The sequence below is a fragment of the Carcharodon carcharias genome, chromosome 9, assembly GCF_017639515.1.
Source record: "Carcharodon carcharias isolate sCarCar2 chromosome 9, sCarCar2.pri, whole genome shotgun sequence".
NCBI classification, from domain to species: Eukaryota; Metazoa; Chordata; class Chondrichthyes; order Lamniformes; family Lamnidae; genus Carcharodon; species Carcharodon carcharias.
The window spans coordinates 97,289,403-97,310,000 of record NC_054475.1 but is presented as its reverse complement, the minus strand read 5'-3'; positions in this window follow the sequence as shown (position 1 = coordinate 97,310,000).

Sequence of the window (20,598 nt, the reverse complement as noted above, 5' to 3'; positions counted from 1 at the left end):
TTAATTTTTTTTCCCCCTTATTTTTAATATTAGTAATTTTAAAAATTCATTTCCATTTTTATTCATTGTTTTATCCCCACCTTTTAGCCTATTTTCGATCTTTTTTCCACCACTGCCCCTCCCCCCACACCACCCCCACGAGTGCCATCTGTCGCTTGCTCATTTTCATTTCTACTCTTAATGTCACCATTAGCACCTCCTTTAGCCAGTATCACCACCATCAACACCCCTTCGACCTTTTGTTTATGACATATTTTGCAATTTCTCCTTTGCCTCCACCTGTCACTGGTCTTCTATCCAGCTTCACCTGTTCCACCCCCTTAAACAGTATATATTTCACCACGTTTGTACTTCTCTTTAGTTCTGAAGAAGAGTCATATAGACTTGAAATGTTAACTCTGTCTTTCTCTCCATAGATGCTGTCAGACCTGCTGAGTTTTTCCAGCATTTTCTGTTTTTGTTGAGCTTTTTGTTCTGTGTGGCTTGGTTCTTATTAGTCGATGACTTTACCACACTGTGCACACAATTTTCTAATTTTCTCCAGCTTTTGTCATTTGTGGTATTGTTTTTACCCTTTATGTATCTGTTTGATTATGTCCTTGACTTTTTTGAGCAAGTGACATTCCAAGTGGACTGTGGAAAGCTAAACAACATGGTGGAAGTGTGCATTTCTATTTTCCAGGGTTTCCAAAGTGCTTCCTCTGACATTATGACAGCCGAGCTAGAAAACTCCCATTGAAATTTAATCCTGTTGTGCTTATATTCCAGAAAGCCTTTCATAAGTGTCCTTACTGAAGTTTGCTGATGAAACTAAGGCATGGGGCATGGGGATCCAAGATAAAAGTTGGATATTAACTGAAGGAAAGAAAGCCATAGGCACCTGTTCAATAAATGATAACAAAGTGAAAGTGGTAGTAATGAGTGAAGTCACCCAAGAGTTTGTGTTGGGGGAAGGGAGGGGTGGGGTGGGGTGTGGCTGGGTGGGGTGGGGCGGGGGGCGTGATGGGGTGGTTGGGCACCAGTATTCCTAAGCTACATTCATGGTGTGGATTCAGAAAACCAGTTTTATCAATGATGTTGAACTGAGTGTAAAGGTTGCTGTAGATCCTCACTGTCAACCCACGCACATGAATAATGGCTCCTAGGTTGAAACAGGCACATCAGGAACCATACCACAGTGATGAGTTAATAGCTTAAAGAGGTAAAGGGAAAATTGGAGAGCAAACAGAAAATTAGTTAATAGTACCACAATTATGTGAGATGACCTCCAGGTATTTGCAAAGATTTTATTAAAATGATTTGTTACTTAAACTAACCAAGAAGTTGTTAAAAAGTTTTTTTGAGGTTAAAAATAAATCACTTGAAACCTGAACAAATAATAAGCCAGTGTTACATTTTAAATTGAATTGTGATTACTATGATTGTGCACAATTGGGTGAATAGCAATGGTTACGTGAACACATTTAGGTTTCTTGATCATTTGGACATTTGATAAAAGTTTTCAGGCATGAAGAAAAGCAATTTAGTTAGCTCTATATCACTTTAAAAAGGTGAGGTTATGTAATAAACTCAAATTGCATAAATGTATTCAAAATGGTAGCCAAGCAATGCCTTGAGCAGTAATTGGAAGCAGATCTGATTGGAATGTTTCTCGATAGCTCGCTCTAAAATTACGTTTCTATCCCATGGGGCAAGAGCTGCAAGTAATATAAACGAACATTCTCTAAGGTATTATTTCTCAAATGATCATAACCAACAGAGAACAAATGGGCTGCTCATTAGGAGTATCTGTGAGGCACCATGAGCTGCTCAAATAGTTAAGGCACAGACAGTTCTGATACAATTGACTGGATATGAAACTGTAAGCTACACCACGGCCGATTTTCCCGTTGGCATGAGGGGACAGGTGCTGCTCACAGGCGCGTAAAATGGCACGCGGTGATGTCAGGCAAGCGCCCCGATGTCACTGCGTGCCATTGTCATATTTTGTTGGGTGGGCGCACAATGCTCTCCGATGCGTGCCCGCCATTAATTAATGGGCAACTTAAGACCCTTGAAGCGCAAATCAACCACGATTTTTCAGTGCCTGGGCCACCTTCAGGTTGCTACTTGGGCGCAAAGGGCAGGCAGGTAGCACACATTTGTATAAACCTCATCCACGGGTGGGATAAGAGGGCTCAGTCAAATATTGATTTTTCAAAGTTGTTGATACTTGCCAGTGTGATCTGCAATACTTCAAGGCGCATACCAGCTGCTTGGTCTGGGCTCACAACCTTCAGGTCAGCACTCTGCAGTGAGGAATCTTTTTTGGACCTTCAGGTTTCAGGAAGCCTTCCCTTAGCCTGGGAATGGGAGTTGAATTCTCCACTGGAGGCGCTTCCTCTGAGGAGGAAGGGAGGGCTAGAAGGGGGAGGAGGCCAAGAGTGCACATTTAGCCTCCAGGGGAGCCACCTTTGGGAGGTCAGTCACAGGCACAAGGGGCGCAGGGCCAAGAGATAGATCAAGGCAGAAGGGGCCGCAGAAGGCACCACTATCCTGCTACCAGGGTATGCAGGCGGCAAAGCAGCTACCACAATATGCCTGAGGCACAGTGCTGAAGGAGGTTCCATCTCTCAAGGGAGACAGTCAACTATATCTGTCAGATGATTGGGCTTGAGATCTCCGCAAACTGTATGGGTGGACACCCAATGCCAGTGCCTCTAAAGGGCACAGCTGCCGTCAACTTCTATGCCTCTGGCTCCTTCCAGGGCTCGGTGGGTGATCTTTGCCGTGTCTCCCAATCAGCTGGCCGTGCTTGTGGCAAGCAGGTCATAGACGCTCTGCGCAGGCATGTATTGACCTTCATCCAGAAACAGCAAGCCAGAGGCTTCACGGCCATCGCTGGCTTCCCCCGCGTCCAGGGTGCTATAGACTGTACACGTGTGGCCATCAAGGCACCAGCAGGTGAGCCCAGTGCCTTCGTCAACAGGAAGGGCTTCCACTCCATGAACATGCAGATAGTGTGTGATAACATGATGCAGATTCTGCAAGTCTGTGCAAGGTAGCCAGGCAGCTCCCACAACACCTACATCCTCAGACACTCCCAGGTGCCGGGGCTCTTCAGTGGTCCAGCCCGGCTGGATGGATGGCTGCTGGGTGACAAGGGCTATCCCCTCAGACGGTGGCTCATGATGCCTCTCCGCCATCCAAGAACAGAAGCTAAGCAGTGGTACAATAGGAGCTATGGTGGAGAGAACCATTGGTCTTCTCAAGATGCGCTTCCGATGCCTGGACCATTCAGGGGGTGCACTCCAGTACCCCCAGATCGTGTGTCGCTGATAGTGGTTGCATGCTGCACTCTCTACAAGCTTGCATTGGAAAGGGGGGACATTGTGGATGACGAAGATGTAGTTGCAGCGGCTGCAGCTGCACATGATGAGTCCAGCAGTGAGTCCGAGGATGAGCATGCATAGGGAAATGCTGAGGGGGTAGATGCAGAAATGGGCATACTCCAGGGAGGCAGGGACACCCGGGAGGCTTTAATCCAATGAGCCTTCAGCTAGCACACCACATATGAACCTCCAGGACAAGCCTGGGCCGTATGCTTCATATTCAAGACCTAAGTGCAAAATCTGCCTGGTTAGGAACATTAACTAAGGTCCTTATTAATAAAGCTGAATGACCAAAAATCACTCATTATATTATTGGAAACCATCCATCTGCAGAACAAAAGAGGCAACCTCAGCCATAGTGACATGTCTTAATTTATTTTTGCAACCAAAGAAGCTTAATGTAACAAAATAACAAAGGTGTTAAAAATCAAACCAACTCATAAAGACCTCATTGCGGGCCAACACAAAAGCTCCAGTGATAAACCCGTGGTGTGCCTAAGGTGCCTTATATTTATGTTTCCATGTGCTACTTATTGGTGCTGCCCCCTCGCTGGGACTGGCATCTGAGATAGCCTGCTCACTCCGCTGTCCTGTTGGCCTCAATGATCTTGGTAGCCGTCCTCTGGCCCTTGGAGCCTGTGCTGGCCCCGCCTGGGAGGGAGGTGCCAGTTCCACAGCTGGCATCTCCCCAGACTTCGCAGCCTCACCGGATACAATGGTCACTGGTAGAGGGGCAGAGGAGCTGCTGCCCTCATCCGAAGCGCCCTGAGAGGAGCCTGTGCAGATGACAGGCAGCCGCTGTGCCGACGTGAGGTCGTTTTGGACCTCCCTGCTCACCATGGATGGACAAGCACCTAACTGGGAAACTTGGTGCCCAGACCATCTCCCACACTGGCACTGACCAGCTGAGGTCAAGGCCAATGTGAGGGCTTGCTGGTCTGAGCGCATCCCCGGGAAGCCCTGATGGGTCTCTTGGAGGAGCGTCTCTACAAGAGTCGCCACTCTCTCCATGGAGGACACATGGTGCTTGGACATGAGGCTCATTGCATCGGCCATGGTCCACATAGACTCCTCCACCACAGACACCAAGCCAAGCATAGCCTCATGTATCTCCACCAGATGCTCCTGCACACCCGACCACATTTCCTGCCCCTGCTGCATCGTGGACGACTCCAGAGGCACATCATCAGGCACCAACTGAGCATGTGCCTAGTCCCCTGCAGTCCTCCAACTGCTGGTGCCATGGGCACTCTCTGTCTCTGTCAGCTCCTCCAGCCACCATGAAGTACCCTCACCACTATGCCCCGGGACAGTAGCCGATGTTCTAATTCCCACTGAGATGCTAGCATCTGCACTGGCACCTGCCTGGCAGACATGGTGTGTTGCTGGTGATGCTGGAGAGGGTCCTCAGGTGTGAGAGAGGGTCTCTGCTGCTCCTCCTCCTGGTCCTGCTCCACTGATACTGAGAGGAAGAGCAAGGACATTGGATCAGTTAATGTGGAGACAATGTCAATGTGCATCCCTGTCCCCCGAATCATTATGCGCTCATCCTTCCACAAGTAATGGTCAAGCCATGTTGCAAACTCCAATCACTGAACATTCAGCACTGCCATGGCTGCTGGGACAACAATGGTGACCTCACTGCTGGGTATCATACCTGCCCGTGGCACCCCAGTCTCACCGACACTGGTGGACCTGGACGCATGGTGCCTCTCCAAATCTAGGACCTCCTGCTTGAAGCAGCTGAGAATCACTAACTGTGCCAGGCCGCCGCCAGTCCTCACCTGCCTGGCTGCATTATGTACAATCTTCTCCTGAAAAGGAGAGAGGAGCATTGATTAGTGCCACTTGAACCTGGATTCTCTTCACGGTCGGCCCACCCCAACCAGAGTGGGACATTGCAGGGCTCCAGTGCCTCCTCGCCCCGCTGCTGCCGAACACTCACACAAAGATGCCAGGCCTGTCTCCCCCTGCCTTGGCCAAATACTGCCTACATCACATTGGGCAAAACGCGGTCTAACCTTCCATAACAAGGAGGTGCAAGCACGTGGTGTGCAGAGGACAGCAGATCGATTGGTGCCACGCCACCTTGAAGCTCCTCTTCCAGCATGTCACCACCCTGACTTGGACATGTCCTGGAGTTCCAGCACTGTGCCTAGGTGCAGCTCCTCCAGGTTGCCCCAAAACAGTAATTTGGGACTTGTTATAACACATGCTGTGGGAGCAGAACCCATCTCTTCATCACCTTCTCAGGGTGACCTTGGCTTGGGCAATATCCGCTGGCCCATCTAGCGAAGGACACATGCCATCAATGATTCAATGCAGTCACTACACTCAGACTTGAGTGCAGAGGGCGGAGGGTGGAAGGCACCAGGGGGAAAGCCTACCTGCTGGGTCAAGTGACCAATGCCAACATGGTACTCACCTTTCCTGAGCGCAACAGGTCATTGAAGCACTTGCAACACTGGATCCAGGTGCACTGCACCACATCGTGGGCACTCACCACCTCAACCACCTCCTCCCAGGCACGTTGGCCATGTGGGGGGTCCTCATCCTCCCATCCTGGAGAACCAGGACCTCCCGCCATGTTGTCACCTACTCGAGGAAGGCAGCAGGACAATCATCGGAAAAACGAGGGGCACAATGCCCCCCTGCCCTACCCTCCTACCTGGCCTGCTCACCAGCAGCGCCCTGAGGAGCACTTCCATTGGCCTTGACTCACAGCCTTTGAAAGGCTGCAGCAGCTTTTTAAAACAGGCCGCCGGGTCGCCATTGGACCCAGTGGTCATTGCAGTCCCGCAGCTGCCCGCCCACTCCCGCTGTCCTCAGGAGCCATGATTTATGCTGGGCGGGCCTTATTTGGACCGCCCACGTAAAATGGCAGCCTGGACCTGCCCACACCAACTCCCGCTCCAGGCCCTCCCCCACCCCCTCCCCGCCAGCCAGAAAATTCAGCCCTTTTTTTTACTGTGTCAATTAAGTTGTTGGTGAGCTCAAATAAGGCAAGCTTAAATCTTGCAATCACCGTGCCAACCTCAATTCTGTTCTCACTTCACATCCACACAGGGGCATCCCAGGTGGAGCCACTGGATTGGGAGCCAGTAGCAGGAATGCTGACTGATTTACCCTTGCCTAATCTGTCATAGTGCGATTGATTGTAAAAGCCCGCGTTGTGCCTTTGTTCATACTTTGCTCCTCTCTGTGCACATGAAATGAAGGCTTTTGCCTCAAAGCCATGATAAAAGCCCTATGGTAGTATTTAATGTACCTTCTCTGCTAACGTGCTCTAGTAAAAGTAAACAAAAGTTTCCCAAATAGGTTTCACAAATATTAACGAAGAGGCATTCGGTAGAGCACATACCTCCACCATGCTATGTTAACTCAATGTTATTATAATTATGCAGCTCTTTCTTGAGGCTTTTTTCTGCCCGGCTGATGCCTGTAATTACAAGAAATGCTTAATTAAGTAAATAAGTGGTTCCATCTCATTGAGGAGGCTTTAGGCCAATTCACCAAAAACTCATCATTGGTTCCTTGGGCCATACCCTATCTGTGGATCAAGTTTCATTAAAGTTCGGCCATTAGTTTTTGAGAAATATTGTTTACAACCAAACAGACTAACAGGAGCAAAAATATTACCTCCGCCCACCTTTAGTGGCGGAAGTAATAAAAAGACAAGGAATATGTTAAAACACAATCTTCCAATCACAGTTTTCTTAATTTAACCTCCAAACATTTCACATAAAATACATCTCATATTGCAAAAGCATACTACCAATTTATTTAAATAGAACAACAAAGGGTATAAGTAAAGTCCCAGGTCCGTAAAGTAAGTTGATCACAGTTGGGATGACTGTAGGATGTCTAAAATAGCCATCATTTGCTTTAGGTTAGGAAAAAGGAAATAAGGCAAGATTGCCATTGTTCCTTCCCATCCAGTGACCCTTTGCTGGACCAGTTGATTAGATCAAAGATAGTGTCAACAACAATAACAGGTGGTTGGCAGAAAGCTGGTGGCAAAGTTACAGGTCATCATATGATCCAGAGGCAACTAGGATAATGGGATTGTGGCCATGAACCAGACTGTAGCTGAATCTGATAAATCAGTAGGACAATCACAGGCTCAGCAGATAACAGCAGTGGAGAATGGGCTGTAAACCAGACAAAGCAACTGAGCAGCAGATCAGAGACATGGTAGATGAGTAGGGCTGAATATTATGTTCTGGCCTTCAGTGGTTCAAGGTGGTGGCGGGCAAGGGTGGGTGTGTCTCCTTTACAAGCCCTCAAGGCCCATTGGAGGTCCAACCTCAGAGCTTCTACCTTCGCCTCCCCCTAGCCTGTTCATCCTGGCCCCTCACCCACCTGGCCAGGGTCTGCCAGCCTAATCCTGGCAATACCCTCCCATTTACCTCAGTGTCCAGCTACAGCAACAATTGCTGTTGGGGTCTGGATGCAGTCCCAACAGTGGCCACAGCTCCTGGTGACACTGGGGATCGAAAATGTAGTCTCGATGGCATTTGATTAGCTGGCAGCTCTTGAACGTAGGTCTTCCTCTTTCAATAAAAGCGGAAGTATCACCTCAGGCCGCTTAATTGTCCGCTGACATAATTATTCATGGGCCAAGCCAGCAGCGTGAGTTCAGGTTCATCCCCAATATTTTTGCCGCGTGTGCGGTGACCCCGGCCAGTGTAAAATCTCAACCCTACAGTATAGTCCAGGGCAGAAGGCAGTCGTCTTGATGTCTGGAAAAGCTCAGGAATTTAGAAACCAAATTTGAGAAAAGCTCCAGTGGTCACTAAGAAAATCAAAGAGCAGGCATGATCAAAGAATGGGCAGTGGGCACTTTAAACTAGCAGGTTCATTTGTACACACCCATATTAGCACCAAGGAACCTCAAACAGAGGAAGAGAGAAGAACTGAAGGAGAAAGAATAAAGAATTGCAGCAGTTAGCTATGGCTAAAGGTGCACAGCAAGGATCTTTTTTTAAATTCATTTATGGGATGTGGGCATCACTGGCTCGGCCAGCATTTATTGCCCATCCCTAATTGCCCTTGTTCAGAGGCCATTTTTAAAGAGACAACCACATTGCTGTGGGTCTGGAGTCACATGTAGACCATACGGGGGGAACACAACAGATTTCCTTTCTTAAAGGACATTAGTGAGCCAGATGTGTTTTTACAACAGTCGTTTCATGGTCATCATTAGACTTTAGAATTCAAATTCCACCATCTGCCATGGCAGGATTCAAACCCTTGTCCCCAGAGCATTACCCTGAGTCTCTGGATTACCAGTCCAGAGACAATAACACTACACCACATTCCCTGGGGAGTGTCCTCTCAACAAATTATCTTGAATTTTCAAGTTTCAAGAATACCAGTCACTTGACTAAGTACTGAAAGGTGACTAATCCATGTGAGACTATATCCTTGGAGGTATCAGCAGAGGAGAGGAGAAAATTGGTAAGGGAAAAAGAAATAAAGGGAAGACCTAAATTACAGCCCCTGACCCACATTCCATGAAGAGGCATCATGACCCAAGCATCAAGGTTAAGTCATTTGATACATTCTTCACCCTGTTAATATTCCTCCATTAGCTCAGTTTAGAACTAGAAGTGAGATCTCATATATAAATTGCCTTTTAAAATGTCAGTTTAATCAGTAACACAATTAGACACACAGTATCACACAGGTCTTGATCTGGCACACATTCGCACAAATAACTGAGTTAACCTGACATAACTATAATGTGATTTAGCTGCTTAACAGAGGTGTGTGAATGTCGAGAATGGATAATGCTGGTGGGCATTTAGGCAGATAGTGTGGAAACATTTATTGGAGAATTAGGTGGATGTTTGAAGGAGGTGGCAATTGCAAGCTTTTGGGATACATCATGGGGTTGCAATCTTTCCCAGCCCTGTACTTTGCTATTTTCTTTTTTAACTGTGTTTGGCATAATGCAGACACTTTTCGTTCAACTCATGCTTAAATGTCAGATATCATCACGAGTGGAGCCTACCTTACTCTTCAATATCTCTTCAGGGACATGTATTATCTTGCTGCTTGTTTCAGGTTAAAATATAAGGGCAGCACCTAAAGCTGAGCAGAGCTGAGGTAGCTTGCGGCATTTAATTGGTAGCAACACTGTTTTACTTTCATCATTTACTTCTACAAAATATACATAGAAAAATTCTTTTGAAAAAGAGAAAACCAGCCAACTTAAAAAATAAAGCAAACCCATCTTTCTGCCAACGTGGAGAGACATGGAGGGAAATTTAGTCTTTCTAATAAAAGCACAGGGCTGCAATGTGCAACTAACCCACCACACATTCATTCCAAAGCTGGCAACACCCCAACTTTGTGCTGTCTGTTAATTTAATTGATATTAATGTGCAACCCAGTACTAAATGAGCTTTTGAGCAGCTGCACACAGAGACCCAAGTCATGCAAGACTAGCACCACTTGAAGTTAATTTGCACTACTTCAACCCTCTTAAAGAGGAGGTGTAATCTGGCTGCTAGGGGTGTTGGAATGAGTTGCACAAGAGATTTAGAGCATTGAGTAGAGTGAAAATGGTGCAACAGGGCAGAGAGACTGCTCCAAGGATCTCTGATGCAGCATTGGAGGCCTCAGTACAAGAGGTGACAAGGTGGAGAGAGGCCCTCTGTCCACAGGGGACCAGCAGCATCTCCAGACAGACATTACAAATACAATGGGATCAGTTAACCATCACTGTTAATGCAAGCAGCCTAGCTGCAAGGACCTGGATGCAATGCAGGAAGAAGTTTAATGACCTTGAAAGAGTGGTCAAGGGTAGTGAATGCATCTTCAAATGTTATGTCCTTACAAACGAACCACTAACCCCAGGCATTGATCAATTCATCACACCCCCTTCACTCATCTAGCAACATTCTCTGTCAACCATGAATCCTACCCTCATGCTCACACTTAGTTCTGCTGCAAGTCCCAGACCAACATCTTACAGCTTGCTCACAGCCACGAAAGGTCCAACACTCAAACTCACTGACACCTCAAGCAGCACACTCACTGACACCTTTTTCCCTCTTGCAAGAAAAGGTGGAGCACAACCGAAGGCAGCACCTAACTGGCAGTGAAGAGGGATGGCTGCAGGTCCTCCACCCCATGGATGACATTGTGCTCGCTATCATTGGAGTGGTCATGACTGAGGCCATGGTCAACAGCAGGGCTGAAACCATAGAGGATGACTGTATGTTCCTACCGAATCCACTTTTTGATGTCCCCTCATTACCCTCATTTTACAATCTATTCTGATTTCCAAGCTGCGGTTGGTATAAGCATGTACCTCTTGTTTTCCTGCCCTTCCCTCACGGCGACAGGCCCCTCTTGCGCTTTTCTCTTTTCAGATACCCAAGAACTGCCAGCTGTCCGGGCAATGATGCAGCAGAGTGAAATTCAAGAGGTCAGAGATTGATAATGATGATGAAACACCATCACTCAATCTCAATCTCACACTCGTAGCTGCCAGCTCAGGTACAAACATTGAGAATACTTTAGAGAGAGTTGCTTAGAGGCGGGGTCTGTACATAATGAGTGACCAGGGATGAAATGGCCTGTAGTAAGTGCAGGGCGAAAAGGTTGTGTGGGTACCAACTTGCCAGAGGACATGATTGCACCTGAGTTCTGCTACAGAAGACTCAGATAAAGACTTTGATGGGACAGCATACAGGAAAAGGCTTTTGGGTATGAACAATAAAATGCTGGTGCATTGGTAGGCCTGCCAGGGAGCTTGCTGTCACTCTAAAGAATTAAGGAAAAGCTGGGTACCAATTTGACACAGGGATTTATGCAGATCTTGGAGCCCAAACTTTTTGACATGGAAGTGGTGGCCAACTCCAGCAGAGTCATACGGACTCGAAACATTAACTCTGTCTTTCTCTCCAAGATGCTGTCAGACCTGCTGAGTTTTTCCAGGTGTTTTTGTTTTGGATTTGGCCCATGAGAACAGTTGTGGATTCAACCATAATTCAGAATCTGGCGCCTGATGTCACAGTTTCCATTGAACCAGAAGCAGAAGCAATAGCTGAGTGTTGCAAAGGAAGCTCAGACTGAGAGCATGCAAGTTTAGTTTGATGTCATGCAGACTCAGTTGATTGTTATCATGGCTATGGATACTGTTGTGAAACCATGCTTTATATTACAAAATGAATTTTAAATTTACTGGCTGGACCCTAAAAGATATTTTTTAAAAGCTGAACTCGCATTCCAGTAACTTGAGATCACAGTCAAAGATGGCTGCACATTTGCATCACACCCCAAAAACATTGAAATGGAGACAACCTGTATGCAAGGCTTCAGGAGAGGAGTGTGAATGGGAGCTATCTCTTATTCCATTAGCAAAGGATCCAGACAATCACCTTGGTACTCAAATAGGTGGCGACAAACCATTAAACATAATCACTTAGACAATGGGACCCTGTCTGAGAAAGGAATTCTCAGCCATGATTCAATTAAGTTACACAGGAATACACTGGCTATGACCATTTTTGGACACTGGTCAGTTGAAGACAGAAGTTCATGTGACAAGGCATCTCTTTATGATTTTAAGCAACTGTCTTCTTGCTGCAGAAGAGCACAAATGTTGAAGGAGCAAGATCCTGAGTGGGTTCCCTCTCTCTCTCACTCTCACTCTCTCTCTACCCAACTTGCAAGTTTTGAACCTTGTCTGCTGATTTTGACTATCCAGGAGCCACAGACTGAGATTTTAAAAAGGATTGAACCCAGTGCTGCTGTCTCCAGAAAAGCAGATACAACTACCTTGTTGCCGAAAGCAGCAGGGCCAAGTTCAGCCTGAGGTCAACTAAGTCAACAACCTTCAAGAACCTTATACCCCTTTAATTTTATCAAAATTTAAACTACATAATTTATCCTCCTCCCCAACTCTGTAATCTTTTTGTGTGTATGTGAACTTTGAGAATGCCTGTTTGTGTGCGTGCATGCATGTGTGTGTGTGTGTGTGGGTGTCTGTGTGTGAGAGTGAGAGAGAGAAAGTCAGAGCATTTTTATTATTTTACTTAGATGGATTAAGTAATCATCATCCTATCAAAATCCTGGAAGTTACCATTGACCAGAAACTGAACAGGACCAGCCATATAAATACTGTGGTGACAAGAGCAGATCAGAGGCTGGGAATTCTGTGGAAAGTAACTCACCTCCTGAATCCCTGTCCACCATCTACAAGGCACAAGTCAGGAGTGTGATGCAATACTCTCCACTTGCCTGCATGAGTGCTGCTCCAAAAACACTCAAAAAGCTCAACACCATCCAGGACAAAGCAGTCCACTTAATTGGCATCCCATCCACCATCTTCAACATTCACTTCTTCCACCACCAATTCACAAATGCAGCAGTGTGTACCATTTACAAGGTGCACGGCAGCAAAACACCAAGGCTCCTTTGACAGTACCTTCCAAACCCATGACCTCTACCACCTAAAAGGGCAGGGTCCAGCAGGTGTATGGGAACACCACCACTTGCAAGTCTCCCCCCTAGCCACGCACCATCCTGACTTGGAACTATATCATTGTTCCTTCATTGTTGCTGGGTCAAAATCTTGGAGCTCCCTTTCAAACAGCACTGTGGGTGTTCCTACACCACATGGATGGCAGCGGTTCAAGAAAGTGGCTTACCACCATCTTCTCAAGGGCAATTAGGGATGGGCAATAAATGATGTTCAATGGCATTAGCACCACTGAATCCCCCACTATCAACATCCTGGGTGTTACCATTGACCAGAAACTGAACTGGCCTAGCCACATAAATACTGTGGCTACAAGAGCAGGTCAGAGGCTAGGAATCCTGCAACGAGTAACCCACCTCCTGCCTCCCCAAAGTCTGTCCACCATCTACAGGCAAAAGTCAGGAGTATGATGGAATACTCCCCACTTGCCTGGATGAGTGCAGCTCCCACAACACTCAAGAAGCTTGACACTGTCCAGGGCAAAGCAGCCTGCTTGATTGGCAGCTCTCTGCCTTCAGGGAACTTTCTGTCAGTGCTCGCCCATGCCCGCGTTGATGTCATCACCCACTCTCCTCCCGCCCCCACCTCAGCACTGCAGCAGTTCAGGAAGGCAACTCACCGCCATCTTCTCATCGGCAACTAGGAATGAGCAATAAATGCTGACCCAGCCAGCGAAGCCCACATCCTGTGAATGAATAAAAAAGTCAGTGATTCCCACATCCCGTGAAAGAATGAATTAAAAAAATTAAAGCTATCCTCTTTTCTTTTATAAAAAGGCAAGGAAATGTGTGTGTGTATGTGTGTCTGTGTGTGTGTGTCTTTTATAGGCACATAAACGGTCAAACTTATCCTTTCCAAAAAACCTATTGCAGTCAAATGGGGAGTGGGGAAGGAGGGGAGTCATTCAACCCCTCCTCACCTGATGATAACAATACCAGTGCTCACAGCAGTCCAGCATTCTGTGCTCCTGTGTCCCAGCAAATCCGTCAGATTGTTAAATTGAGCTATCCGAGGGGAGTAGAGTGGCAGTGACTGTGTAACACTACCTGCTGTTCTCTCTCAGGATGAAAGCATTTATCTCTCATCACTGCCACTCTGCCAGTGTCTTTGCTGTTTCCTATCAGACAGCCAACTCAGACTGCTGCTGCCTATGCCAAGCTGGTACAATCCAAAACTAGATCCTCAAAGCCCCGAGCTGCACTAGGGTATCCCCGAGGTCACCTGCAGACCCCCTCTACCATTGAAAGTCAGTAGCTTTCCATCAATCATGCTGCAACCTCTGGGGTAGCATAGTGCAGGAGCTTTGGGCCAGGCAAAGGCACCCACAACACAGGAATTAAGGGATTGCACAAGGGAGATTAGTTGAACCTTGTATGGAGCATTGGATTGTTTTTTTGATAAAGTTGGTTTGGAATGTTAGTTTTATGGTGATTTTCATTTCAACATTCTGGCCAAGAGGATGCTGTGATGGTCAGGAACAGGGAGAAGAAAAGATGTGCAACTATTGTACAATGTAAAATTGGGGCTATGTTCGCTGGAATCACACCAGATGAAGTGATCACAGGTAGCCGAGCAATGAAATGGGGATGTGCATGTTGCCTCCTTCCTTCCACCTGCTCCTCCTCTTCCACTTCCTCCTCCTCTTCCCTTCCTCCTCCTCCCTCTCAGATCAAAATGAATCATGACACAAACTCTGATGAGTGCTGCAGGGCTTTTCCAGAGTGGTCCAAGCAGTGAAAGTACTGGTTTGATGTGGTTGCTCAAACACAGAGAGAAGAGCAAACAGACTGACACAGAATAAAGGCAGCATAAGTGCTGCCAGGATACCAGACATCACCCACATGATGTGCAGTGCATGGTCAAACACCAATCACACATTCAGGGAATGGAGCCCTTCGCAAATATGGAACTTCTCTGCCATGTTTTGCTTTATAACACTCTTGAGAAGCACCTTGGGATATTTTATTACATTAAAGACTTTGTATAAATATAAATGTGTGCAGCCAATGGCACCAGGCATCCTGGGAAAGGTTGTTTTCCTGACAAAACCATGTGCTCACTCTGCCTGCTTCCCTCTGGTCAGACAAAACACAATGTACTCCCCTCTCCTGTAATAAAGGGTGCCAGTCAACTCTCTTATGAGAAGTGGATGACGAACTGAGAGATTTTAAAGATGCTATATGCTCCAGCCTGGAATGATTTCAATGCAAAGAAGTTCATGGCCACAGTCACCTTCACAGTCACAGGTAACGATGTTGTCACCCTGCTCTGAGGCTGCAGGTCTGACCGTAGGAGGTAGCAGATTTCACTAAGCACTTTCATAAAACAGATAATGCAGATAATGTTCCTGCCTTAGGTTAAAGTAGGAGGAGTTCTCCCTGAGGGCTCTAGGTGATTAAGGCCTCTTGCTGAAAGATCTTCTTGTAACATTCTTCTACTTGACATAAACATATCAACCATACAGCATGGATTGGTAAAACAATAATGTGGGTTATTTATCAGAAGATAAGACTATAGACATATATTGTTAACTGGGATGCTGAGTATATATATGTGAGTTGGCTGCTGATGCTATAAACTGAGTTTAGAGTCATGGGATTAATACATCACATCCTGTCTTGGTGGTAGTGACTGACAGCAGTTTAAGAAATGCTCCCTTAAAGGTACATGTACATCATGTCACAATATCCTCGTTTTTCTAAAAGATTACCTAAATTTTTCGAAAGGGTTTACCCTTAGAAGAATCAAACTATTTATGTGATAGCAAAAGAAAATAATATAGTGTCTGAATATATCATTATATAAAACAATAAATTTACAAGTCTCTGAAATGTATCAATGGTTTGCTTTTCCATCCAGGCAGTGATCTTGTTTGGAGAATTTTGTATGTTTTCATAATTCTGGTTGTTAGTAGGGGTACTGTGATTGGGTTGCATTTTAGACCATGTTCTGCTCACAATAGGATTTCTCGGTGTTTCTGGTTGTGGCATTGTCCTGACTTGGCATCTGTTTTGTCACACTATCATGTCATTTGGTGTTTGTACTTGATACAATCTTGGTTCTAGGTATATGCTAACAATTTCTGCTGGATTCCATGTGCCATCAGTTGGGTGTTGTACTCGAGTCTCTTGTCCTATATTGAGGTTGGGTAATTCATTTTATGCAGGCCTGTTGTGGACGTCTTGCATCTTCCTCTGTTTATCTTCTACTCCTGAGAGTATCAAAGAGTGATAACGAGGAAGGTTTGTCCTCATTTGTCTGCCGACTAGTCACTCCGCATCGGTCCCACAGTATATTGGAGGCTGCAAGTTTAGAATTGGCTCCGGGTGTCCTGCCTGTTGGCTGATCATTTGCATTGCAAGTTAGGTGATCTTCTCCCAGTATAAGCACAGGGTTTCCAATGGTGTTCCTTGCGAGCTGTGGGCCTTATCATTGTTTGATAATACCGTGGATGGTGACCAAGGATGCCAGTAGGCCTGTGATCACTGGACCTATGGTGTCCACAACATAAAACATCTGGAATGGCCAAGGCAAGTTGTTATAGTGACACTTAAGTATAATGGATCCCAGAGATGGAACCTCCTAGCCATTAATCACAGTGAGTTTGACAGTGGTTGGTTGAACCATTACTTACCACTTCTTTGGTACATGCACTTCAGTGTAAAGTGGAATGATGTTTGCACCTGAACTGATGTCCAATTTTGCATATAGGTTATACTGTCCCTACATTTGTAGGCATATAATCTGGATGATGGCAAAGGCTTCTGTTGGTACCACTGTGCCAATACATTCTTTGATGTTCATCATGTTGAATGTCTGCTCACTTTGTATATTGATGTCTAGTTATCCTTATCATCTGACCATGCAGCTTGGCTAGGCATTTCATAGATCTTGTTTTGATGATGTCCATTACGTGCTCTAGGTTGATTGGAATGCTGTACCTGTCTGCCCTCTGGTTGTGGTTTCTTGTGATATCAAAGCATTTGTTCCAGCCTTTGCTTTCTGCAATGGTGCTTCCAATTTCCTCTGGTGCTATATGCCTTGCGTATATCATTGAAAGCTGGTCAAGTTCTAGGTGCACGTATGAGGGAGGCTGCATTGCCCACACTGTTTACTAAGCTTGCCAATGGTGGATGAATTACACATAGCCTGTAGACTTTGTCAACAGAGTTGTATGGCATCGTACTTGCATCCGCTTTGCAGTAGTGATTCCACGCTGTAATCTTTGGGTTGGTCCAAGAGGTCTTTTTGAAATGCTTCTATTGGGTTAGACAATATCACAAGCTCGATTATTCTGTCAGCTAGCTCTGATGCTGTAAAGTCACAATCATGACCCTTGTCTTTGCAACTACTTATGAATTAGACAGCACCTTCCAAACCCATGACCGCTACCATCTAGAAGGACAAGGGCAGCAGACAGATGGGAACACCACCACCTGGATGTTGTCCTCCGAGACACTCACCATCCTGACTTGGAAATATATCACTGTTCCTTCACTGTTGTTGGGTCAAAATCCAGGAACTCCCTTCCTAACTGCACTGTGGGTGTACCTACAACACATGGACTGCAGCGGTTCAAGAAGGCAGCTCACCACCACCTTCTCAAGGGCAACTAGGGATGGGCAATAAATGTTGGCCCAGCCAGTGAAGCCCACATCCCATGAACGAATAAAAAAAATTGATCAATGGTCTCTGTTGGCTGTTGCCTAAAAGACATAAATTCCAGGCAGTGTCAGAAATTAAGCTTCACTCATAATTGATCTTTATATTTTAAATAGATTTTTAAGGTTATCATCAACAGACTTGAAGTCTTCAGTCTTTGAAGGCCTTCATTAGCTATCGCAATTTTAATATTATTGGCTAGTTTATCTGGTTTGGAAACATTGACATCCAGAAAATGCTGCTCTACATGTTGTCGGAACAAAGGAAACTCAGATACAAAGTCCGTTGCCTTCCAGTTGAGTGTTGGAAATTTTGTGGTTATCTTGTGGCATTTGCAGGATTATTAAAATTATCAGGAATAGTACAGGTACTCAGGATTTTTTTAAAGCCAGTTAGTACTGGGTTTTGTTTCATTGTGTGGTTGGGGTCTAGACAGCGATTTTGGGGACTATCTATTCTCCCAAGGCATGCTGTTTGAGTCTGTAGTTTCTCCAAACAATTACTCTTTAGTCACAGCAAGTATTTACACATTTGTATCTCTACATGAGGTTGGAGCTTCTTCCTTCTCAGTCATGTGGTCTGACATCAGTATTACATCAGCATCTGACGCTTCTGATGTTAACCCTTTTTTCACTCAACTGGTTTGGCTGCCAGAGTTGTAGTGCCCTAATTGACCACTGCCTTAACTGGTCATAGGTTGTTGCTTGAATGGTGAGCTGTTGCTGACAAATGATCACTGATGATCTGCCTACTTTGCATACATTTGGCACATGCCCATAACAACCTCACCAAATTAGCATCCAGAGCAGGCCACACCAGAAATGTGCATGTTTAGTGTGGACACAATTTTGGTACCAAAGTGGTACTCGTAGTGCTGAATTTTGTTGCATTTTTCTGATTTATATGTATTATACATCAGGGAAGATGCCTCACATTCCCTTTTTTTTGCAAAGCCATAACTGAATTCCTGAAGAACGTGTTTATGAATCTCTTTACGATGTTTGCAAGGTGGCCAACACTAGGAAAGATATATAATGGAACCCTTTATCGTGTCTGCTCTAACAACTTTGTGTTTTTTTTTACTCAATGGCCTTACTGTGCGTTGAATGAAATATTGTTACATCTTAATTTTAATTTGTTTCCCCTGGTATGTGAAATCTTGATCAGCTTTGTAATCTAGAATGCTTCAATTAAGTCACATGAGTTTTATTTTCCCGAAGAAAACAAATAATTTTTTAACCTTTCCTCAATTTAAATTCTTGTTGTTCAAAATTATCTTCAGTGCTCGCATTTGCATCTCTCAAGGCCAATGATACGATTAAATGACCCGACAGAGTTTGTGAAGAACTTGTACATTATGATAGCATGGTACTTGTGGGGAAGTACTGGCCTGATTGTTTATTTACCCTTCTAGCTGCTGCTGAAACTTCAGGCAAATTTATCCATGCTGAACCTTGCCCCAAATGTAATAGCATCATTTGTATACTAAAAACGCCACAAGGAAGAGACAAATAGAAGCAAAAAAAAACATGTTTACAAGATGATGGACTGGCAGAATATCACCATGTGTAATTATACATATTACAAGTACTTCTACTCAGCCAATCTGTCATATTCTGGCAAGCCGATTACAAAGCCATGCCAAGAATGTTTTCAAATTATTCCATGACCATTAATTTTTGATGAACCTAATCCCTCCCTAATCGTTGCTGTAGAGTCTGTGAAATATATTCTTTCTCCTTCTCTACAGAAAGAACAGTTCATGCTGCAGTACAAATCCATAGCTCTAGCACCTCACTGGTACCTTGCCCAACTGGCCATTTTTCATATCAGAATCCAGCCACCAAGATAACAATTTTAACTAAATCTGCCTGTCATGAAACTGACAGGATTGGGTGCCAGAGGGGTTTTATAACATGCTCAACTTAACTCTCCATTGAAGTCAATGTTCCAGTGTTTAACTGTTGAAGTATTTATCTCATTGCATGCAGTTTCTGCTGTCAATAGTGTTTGCAATTGATCAAGGCATTAAATGCTCCATTTGGATGATGCATATGATAAAGGTATTCTCGATGTATTTATGTTGCTTATTGAAATTGATTATGAAACCTTGGACTATGTGTAAGACCATTGTAAAATCCGTTCCCATGGATTGCCTGTTTGGTGAGTTAGCTTAAAATTGCTCCTTGAACAGGGAATATCATTAAAGTCAGCATTTTTAGCTGATTTAAAAACTCAGGTTTTATATTTTTAGCATCAAAGCAAAGAAAGCAGATCCCAAAAACATCAGTCAAAAAAATCTGTTTTTTTCTGGACTATCATTAAAACTCAAGAAAAGAAGCAAGAGGCTAACACAAAAGCATGCTTAAGTTACCATCAGTATTAACACGGTTAGTCCCACTTTAATTTGCCTCAATAACAGTTTCAAAAGAAAGTAGGGAAAAAAGTTTTTAATTTGAAGAGTGATCTAGGCAAGAAATTTTATTCTAAATATGAACAAGTGGAAAATATTATATTTTAAAAGCCAGTGGCATTATAAGAACAAAGAACAAAGCAAAGTACAGCACAGGAACAGGCCCTTTGGCCTTCCAAGCCTGCGCCGATCATATTGCCTTTCAAACTAAAACATTTTGCACTTCTGGGGTCCGTTTCTCTCTATTCCCATCCTATTCATGTGTTTGTCAAGCTGCCTCTTAAACACCACTATCGTACCTGCTTCCACCACCTACTCTGGCAGCGAGTTCCAGACACTCACTACCCTCTGTGTAAAAAACTTGCCCCGCACATCTCCTCTAAAGTTTTCTCCTTTCACCGTAAATCTATGTCCCCTAATAATTGACTCTTCCACCCTGGGAAGAAGCTTCTGACTATCTACTCTGTCCATGTCACTCATAATTTTGTAAACTTCTATCAAGTCGCCCCTCAATCTCCGTCGCTCTAGTGAGAACAATCTGAGTTTCTCCAACCTCTCTTCATAGTTAATAACCTCCAGACCAGGCAGCATCCTGGTAAACCTCCTCTGCACCCTCTCCAATGCCTCCATATCCTTCTGGTAATGTGGCGACCAGA